This window comes from Setaria viridis, chromosome 9 (genome assembly GCF_005286985.2).
Source record: "Setaria viridis chromosome 9, Setaria_viridis_v4.0, whole genome shotgun sequence".
Lineage (NCBI taxonomy): Eukaryota > Viridiplantae > Streptophyta > Magnoliopsida > Poales > Poaceae > Setaria > Setaria viridis.
In genome coordinates, this window is record NC_048271.2 from 41,698,868 (window position 1) to 41,708,271 (window position 9,404).

The window sequence follows — 9,404 nt, forward strand, 5'->3', positions numbered from 1 at the left end:
TATTAAGTTAAGAGTTTTGCTCCAATGGTCCCTTCCGTGAAAATTGCACAATTCTTAAAGCAAGCAAGTAATTAAATTTAATTAATTTCGTCTTGGGTCTTGCTTGGGCCCAGCCTACCTGTGCCCAAACCGAGCCCGGTCTGTGCCCACTTATCGTGGGTCTTGTCCGCTGGCGCTTCGCATGAGCCTGGCTTCTGGGAGGGCTGCGGCGGCGCCACCGAGAGAGAGTTCCGGGCGGCCGTCGTCGAGGACGACTTCGATCCACAGAAGTGACGAGAGGGATCAGGCGGTGGCCAATGCGAGCCGGAACGGCAACAGCGCTCTCGCGGACGTGGAAGGCGGCGGTGGAGCGTGGGGGCTGAGGCCACGAGACTCCGCGCTACACCGCTGGGGAAGCCAATCCATGTCTGTTGTGAACAAGTCGTCTTCTTGTTTGTCAAGGGTTCATCAACGTCCAGGTCTTCACTTAGCCGCCTACCAGGTGTTCGGCGGTTTGGATGAACCAACACACCGATGTGCAGCATCTGCGATCGCGGGTGCCAGTGCCACACTGTGAATTCAACAAGATCATCAATCATGGCTAGCTCAACTATTGCAATTGCAAAGGAAACGTTGATGAAATGTATAGAACTCTTCCATGGGATGAGAGTCGCACGAGAGGAACACGTGCTCTAGTGCCAATTTCTGGTTTACCATGAGGCTTTATGATGTTTTTTTATCCATTCGAACATTTCTTTTTTTTTTGAAAGACATCCATTCGAACATTTCCATGCCCTGCAATCTCTTTTCAATGCAGAAATATTGTTCCTCCCAAATATTGTAAGAGGTGTCCGGAAGAGAAATAGAACTATCCTGGAACACTCGAAATGGACATGATTGCAAGTTCACAAGGAATTATTGTTTCATATGTGTTCTGCTTCCAGACTCCGAGCTGATGCTTTACCTACTCCACTATAAGGCCCTATGCATGGGCATCTTCAAAGCCCACATGGCTGTCAAACTGCAATCCTGATGTTCATACCGTCATACGCATACAAGCTGAAGGAGTGCATCCGCAGGAACGCAAAGGCAACGTTTGTAACTCAAAGAATCAACGAAAGAAAAAGAAAATAGTACTTGCAGACCAGCGTTTAACTAGTTTGGCACAAGGCGGACATCTGACCAAGTTCTAAACCTTAGGCAACTTGTTTAGCAAAGGCAGAACCAATAAGGTTTATACATATGGCTAATCAGTAGCCTTAAAAATTGACCGGCTGAAGAGACTAAATACAACTCAAACATTATGCAAATGGCCATTAAAACCCAGGAACCTGAAACTCTGTAGAATGTGAATGTCAACTATGTCAACTGAACCAACTACTCCTTGTTCGGGTTCGAAAAAAAAAACTACTTCTGGTTCAGTCAAACCGTCGAACGCCTGGTGGGAGGCAGGGTGCCAACGAACACTTTTAACGACGAGAATTTTGCCGTAGCCAAAGATGCGAACGGAGGTGGGTGGCTTTGGCGCGGATGGACAGGAGTGGCGCTAGTTGACAATGGACGTATTCACCGTTGCTGCGGCGAGCCAGGGAGGCTGCTATGGGCCTATGGTGACGAAACGGATCGGGTCGGAATCGAAGCGATGGTGCAGATGCAGGGAGGTGGCACCGGGCACACCTCTTGACCCCCGGCATGGATGTCGATGCGCCGCCACCGCCGTCGCTTCGTTCGATATCGCGCGCATAATGAGCCGGCGACAATGCGAGGGCTTGGGGTCTCACATGGGCACGAGGCGGGCTTGAACTGGGAGTGGGCAGGGCCGGGCCCAGTTGAGACTGGGACGAAATTAATTAAATTTAATTGTTTCATTGCTTTAAGAATCGTGCAAATTTCTTGGAAGGGTTCACCGGAGAAAAACCTCTTAAGTTAAAGTATTAAAATAATGAGGGAGTAGGTAAACAATTTTAATTATAAGCTAGGAGCCTAATTTCTAAATAATTTTCATATACAATAGCTTTTTAAAATATTAACTCGTGCTCCAGTTTGATAGACTATTGTAACCAAAACAGCTCAGCTTTTTTTTCCCCCCGGCTTCAACAAAGTAGCAGTGCCAGATCAGACATGTCTTAAATATCTTATTTTCAAGGAAATCACTATTTGCCTCTTGACCATGTTATGAGTGGCAGTGGGAACTTCACGTAAAACAGGACTTTACAACAAATCTTTGCTAGTCGTAAACACAGGTTATCCTCATGCGATTCGAGAAAGGTCGGCCTGAGTTGGTGCCATGGCATCTGTCTTGTGGATACCAAAGTCGAAGACACATCCTACCTTAGCTTAGGACAACCCTAGATAGCATCCAAAACTTGCATGGTACTCCAAAAGCCATGTGCACCCTCTTTTCAACGAAGAGCAACGTCATATTATATTGTGAACAGTACCACTTCACCTAAAGAAACAGTACCACTTCACCTAAAGAAACAAACATGGATACTGAGCCATATCACGGTAAAAGGCAGACAAGTCATGTTATTTCGTTCAAGCACTGCCACACTGCTGATCTTAATCTGGATGGTGCTGATTTCTCATTGCAAATGATTTATTGACCTCGATCAGGGCGATGTACAAATACAGAATTTGCTCCATCAGCAAAAAGGCAAGGGCATTAAGAAACAGAATAATTCCTCATGGAAGCAATTAATCAAGTATGTTCAGAAGGTAATGAGTAAGCCCTGGCGACATGCGCATAAATTCAAAACCCTAACAAACCTGAAAATCTCATAACCACCGGCAGCAGTACCCTGATCCTCATGGTTCAATGTAGGGGTGGGCTGGGCTCGGCTCGGTTTGGCTGGTTAGGTTAACGAGCCAGCTCGGCTTGAACCAGCTCATTAGGCTCGTGAGCCAAATGTAAATATGAGATTACCATAAAATAAAATAAAATATAGCAATTATTAAGTTTTAAACCTCTAAAATTCACCATCTATGGAACATGCTGTTGACGCCAGATTTTGACACGTATGAAATCAGCGTCAGGAAAGGAAAAAATCAGGAGATGCGGCAAGACACAGAGGTCACGGTTGGAAATCAGCCGATTGGTGCTACAGTCGAGGATCGGCCGATTGCCCTTTGAGGGTGGAACTCCGCCTCGCCCGACACCTGAGTCCTGGGGTTGGATGCGCCCGACCCTCCGAGGGAGGAACTCCGCCTCGCTCGACCTTAAGTCCTAGGGTCGGAGTAGTCGGAGCCCCCGACGTGTGGGCCGTAATCGGCTGTCCCTTGCTGATGGAGTTGGTAGAAATCGGCCGATTAGGAGGCTGGTGCAATTGGGCCGGTGTGGGCTTAAAGTGAATTATGAAGATAAAGAGGGAGTCAGCCCATGAGAGCATGATGATCAACTCCAGTACGAGTCATACTTGTAAATATTCGTTTTTCGTTTAAAATTAGAGATAGAGTTCTAGTCGGTTAAGAAGTCGTTTGTAACAGGCTATAAATAGCTACCTTCATAGATCTGTAACCATCATCAACTCAATACAACAAACTACTATTTCCTCGTACTTACTTTCGAGCAGGCGACTTCGCCAATACTTTTTCTTCTTTTCACGAGTTCCTACGAGTTGGCGGGGCTGCATCAACTTGATCTCCGGCCGATTCTGTAAGTTTCGTTTATTGAGTAATATCTAAGCTTTAACTTCGGGCACATCGCTGTCGTTTCGTCTAGATTTATTCACAAGTTATCGATATTCACTAGAAATTCCAGGTCTTGCCTGTTGTTCTAGTTTTATCACCAGTTATCCAGCTAGGAATTGGAACTTTCGGCTTCCTTGTACTTCGCTATTCAATCTATTATTCTACGCATAGCCGATCTAGATCTATTCCTGGTGTTGTTACTATAGTGTTGTTTAGATTACTCTAAGCAGTCTTCTTTACTAACGCTACCCGGTAATCGGCTGCATTATAGCCGATTTCTTTATTACGGCAAATCGGCCGATTCGCTGATAAGCTATCTCGAGATCGGATTTTTAGCCGATCGCAACCTCCGGGATCTGGCACGTTTCTTTCCTTGCCAATCAACAGGTCAGATTGGCTGGCATGCTGCGCGAACCGCACCAAGACGATCACCCGAATAGTAGTTAAGCAGATTCTCCCGGGTCGTGTGTCCAACGCTGGGGATTCGATTAGCCGATTTCTAGCGCCAACACACTTTTGGCACGCCTGGTGGGACTGCCACTATGTCAAAAGCTGCCGAAGTCTCGGAAGACAACGTCATCGAAGTGACGGAAGCATATCTCAGGGACGACCAGAAGGAAGAATTGGAAAAGCAGATGGCATACTACCGGAAGACGTGTCTGCAATCCTTCAGTCGTACCAGGAGCGGGGAAACTGTAAAAAAGACTCCATTTCCAACTCCCCGCCAGATCACAATCGCCGAGGACTCAGGCAAGATGTCCGAGATGGTTCAACAATCTATCTATCAAGCTTTCATTGATCAGTCCCCGGTGATTTCTAATACGGTATACAATGCCGTCATCAGCTCCTTGGCCAACGGCGTGTCCCAAGGGTACCAGGGGCCAGCGTATGCCCCACCTATTACGGCCCCGACCAGGAGTTATTCAAATATACCCTACTCGACTCCTCAGCCGATCCAGGTTCCAATTAGAGGTCCCGATGCCTCCTCATCATCAATCCCTTTAGGGCCTAACGGCGCGTCATATCTCCGGCCGCAATCCGTTCAGTTATCCTCCGCGCAGTTCTCTCCTTTGAATACAGTGCCTTGGGGGGCACCATCAGTAACGGCCGTCCAAGAGCAGTCGGCCAGCCATGGAGGCTCTCCAATCCAGGCACCTTTCCAATCGGCCGCCAGGCCAACACTGCCACAATATCAGCCGGTCGCGCCGGAGATGAGCAGGGGGGCAGAAGCAACGGAAGTACTGCGGGGCGCTGCGCCGATCGTGCTATATGACGAAACGGCCGATTCACTCAGGCAGCTGATCCCGACTACGCAGTCGGCCGTGTCACAACAAGCGCCGCACGCTTTCGCCCACCATCCGATCATCCCGCCACCAGTCTACCAACACATGCCGGTTCCCCAGCCGATAGTCCATTAGCAACAACCAGACTGGACGGCACGCATAGCGGAGGTGATTCAAGAGCAATTCGGTTTAAAACCGAAGATGCAAACTTACACATACAAAACGCCATACCCACCTACTTATGACTTACTGCCGTTTCCCCATCGGTACAAAGTTCCCAATTTCACCAAATTTTCGGGGCTGGATGACACCTCAACTGTAGAGCACGTGAACAGATTCATCATCCAATGCGGAGAGGCAGCGGCGCAAGATGCTCTACGAGTGCGCCTTTTCTCATCATCCCTGTCCGGGTCGGCCTTCCAATGGTTCTCTACATTGCCACCCAACTCAATAATTACATGGGCTGACCTGGAGAGGCAGTTTCACAAGTATTTCTACGTGGGGGTACATGAGATGAAGCTTTCTGATTTAACCAGCCTCAGACAGAGAAGTGATGAGCCGGTATCCTCGTATGTGCAGAGGTTCAGGGAGATCAGGAACAAATGCTACTCCCTAGCCCTAACTGATGCACAATTGGCCGATATAGCCTTCCAGGGTCTCCTGCCTCATATCAAAGAGAAATATGCTTCACAGGAGTTTGAGAGCTTGAGCCAAATCGTGCATCGATTGTCTGGTCAGGAAGTACGCCCCTTTGATCCACGAAGGAACTTCCAAAAGAAGGTGGCGTACTTAGAGGAGGTTGAATCCGAAGAAGAAACAGAGATCGACGTGGTGGAGTGGGTTAAAGGAAAAAAGCCGATATCGTGTCCGTTCGGGAAGAAAGAGCCGGAAGTATTCGGTTTCGACACATCGAAGGCTGATAAAATTTTCGATCTTCTCCTCCAGGAAGGACAGATCAAGCTCTCGCCATACCATACGATCCTGTCGGCCGAACAGCTGAAGAAGATGAAATATTGCAAGTGGCATAATGCCACCTCCCACGATACAAATGAATGCAAAATCTTCCGACAGCAGATACAGTCGGCCATCGAACAAGGCAGGCTCAAATTTGAAGTCCCAACAAAGCCGGCCAAGCCGATGAAGATCGACCAACACCCCTTCCCCACCAACGTGGTTGACACGGGGAAGAATTCGCTCCAAACCAAGGTGCTGACATCTGAATCGGCTAAGAAAAGCGGCGCCATGGACCCCAGAAATCAAGCGACGCCCGAAGATGTCAAGGGGAAACGACAGATGGAGGATGAATACGACGGATCAGGAGAACCACGCAGGCCTGTCACTTCCAAATTTTTGCTTGACAAATATCAACGGCAATAGGAACGCTCAAGATCCTGGGAAGAGGCAATGCGGCGACATGAAGATCACTGGCGATGCCCATTCTTCATCCACTACTGGGAAAGCAACCTTAGGTTGCCATCGGCCGATAATTGCCTTGAGTGCAATGGCCCGTATCGTAACAATCGGCCATTCAGGAGGTCTCGCTCCAGAGATGGAAGACCAGAGCCGATCAGCAGGAACTGGCGCGAACAAGAAGACCGGCGCCTTCCAGTGCGTGATCGGCTGGGGGGCAGAAATGATCGGTCGGAAGACAGGCGCGAACGAAATGATAGGCCGGGGGGCAAGTTCGATCGGCACAGCCAACCAGAAAACAAGGTCAGCGTTCATGATCGACTTGAAGAGATGGCCGATGCTCGGGTATCAGACGAGAACCCCTTAGGACGCGAACCAAAATGGGAACGCGCCAGGCCACGGACTAAACCGGTGAACCCCAGGTGGTGCCCTGATGGATTGACCAAGTCTCAAAAATGGAGAATCCAACGTCTCCGCCAGTGGGAACAACAGGAAGAAGAGCAACAACATACGGTGGACGAAAAAAACGGCAGGTCTCAGGTCTGGCGCCCCATAAGAAGCGACAGGGGGGATGACGAATCGGCAGCCGACATCGGCATGGTTTTCATACTGCCGACGGAATTCATGACTCCTGCCGACCGACAGAACATGTCGGCAATAGAAGAGCAGATGGCACAATTGGCTTTGGAGCCAATGACAGCCACATTCGAGAAGTCCGAAGATGACAAATGACAACACCTAAAGGCATTGTTCCTCAAGGGGCATGTCAACGGCCGACCCATCACAAGATTACTAGTAGACGGAGGAGCTGCTGTTAACATCATGCCATACGCCATGTTTCGGAAGTTAGGAAAGAGTGATGACGACCTGACTAGGACAGACATGATGCTCAAGGACTTCGAAGGCAACATGTCTCCCGCCCGCGGCGCACTCTGCGTCGACCTCACCATCGGCAGTAAGACCCTTCCCACTACTTTCTTTATTATTAATGGCAAAGGGTCCTATAACATGCTACTAGGCCGAGACTGGATACATGCAAATTGCTGCATCCCATCTACGATGCACCAATGCCTCATACAGTGGGTTGGCGACAACATCGAAGTGGTCAACGCCGATTTTGCATACAGCGTCACAGCAGCCGACACGCAACAATGGAGCTGCGAGAACGTCAAGTGCATATCCGGTAGAATATGGGACACTGCTTTTCTAAAGGTGTCCGACTTTGGTTTACAGCCGATCCGAGTAGTCGGCTGCAAAGATTCAGATTAAATGGATCAGTTTGCCCGGGAGGATGGAAAGCTAGGACACGGGTTCACGTCGGCCGATTCATTAGAAATGATAGATTTAGACGATGGCACCAAGCCAAGGCCGACGTATATTAGTGCGAATTTGGATCCGGAATACAAATATAAATTGACAAATTTATTAAGAGAGTTTAAGGATTGCTTTGCTTGGGAATACCATGAGATGCCCGGATTAGACCGATCTATTGTCGAACATCGGTTACCCATAAAGCCGAGATATCGACCATATCAGCAACCTGCACGGCGGTGTAATCCTAAAATCCTACCCGATATAAAGGCCGAAATAACGAGGCTAATCGAAGCAAAATTTATTCGGCAATGCTGTTATGCCGAATGGATCTCCAACATTGTACCCGTATACAAGAAGAACGGAACGCTCCGCGTATGCATCGATTTTAGGAATCTCAATCAGGCCACGCCGATGGACGGATACTCGATGCCGACGGCTGATGTGCTAATAGATGCCGCCGCGGGACACAAAGTTATTAGTTTCATGGATGGAAACGCTGGATATAATCAGATACTAATGGCCGAAGAAGACATATCCAAAATGGCCTTCAGATGCCCGGGTCACCTTGGTTTATTTGAGTGGGTGGTAATGACTTTCGGTTTGAAGAATGCCGGTGCTACGTATCAGCGAGCCATGAATTACATATTTCACAAACTTATCGGCATCCTGGTGGAAATTTACATCGACGATGTCGTAGTCAAATCAAAGGGACACCAGGAACATCTAACTGATTTGCGGCAGGTACTAGAATGCACGAGGAAACATGGGCTGAAGATGAACCCGAATAAGTGTGCTTTCGGTGTATCCGCCGGACAATTCTTAGGATTCATGGTTCACGAACGTGGAATAGAAATCAACCGGAAGACCATAGCGGCCATCAATAAAGTCGTGGCCCCGCAGAATAAGACTGAGTTGCAGTCCCTAATCGGCAAGGGCAATTTCATTAGAAGATTCATATCTAATCTGTCCAGGCGTATCCAAGCCTTCACACCATTGCTAAAGTTGAAACCCGACCAAGAGTTCGTATGGGGAGAAGAGCAACGCAAGGCACTAGAAGATATCAAACAGTACTTGGTCTCGCCACCAGTATTGGTCCCACCTCAAACTGGTAAGCCGTTTAAACTATATTTATCAGCCGATGAACGAGCTATCGGGTCGGCTCTGGTCCAGGAGTTTGAGGGAAAGGAACGGGTAATATATTATGTTAGCAGAAGACTTCTGGACACCGAAACAAGGTATCCCCCGGTGGAGCAGCTATGCCTATGCCTCTACTTCTCATGCACTAAACTCAGGCACTATTTGTTATCGGTAGAGTGTGTAGTTGTATGCAAAGATGACATGGTAAAATACATGCTGTCGTTGCCGATCTTGAAAGGACGAATCGGAAAATGGATCTTAGCTTTATCGGAGTTCGATCTACGATACGAATCGGCAAAGGCCATCAAAGGTCAGGTTATGGCCGATTTCGTGGCCCAGCACTATGGACCAGAGACCACCATCGTGGAACCAATGCCGTAGACCTTATATTTCGATGGTTCGTCATGCGGGGCTGGATCAGGAATCGGCATCGTTCTCATATCATCTCGGGGGGCAAGCTATGATTTCTCTCTGCCGATAGAAGCATCCGCCACTAATAACCAAGCAGAATATCGAGCCGTGTTAAAGGGATTACAATTGTTGAGGGAAATCAAGGCTGACGCCGTTGAGATTTTCGGAGATTCCATGCTT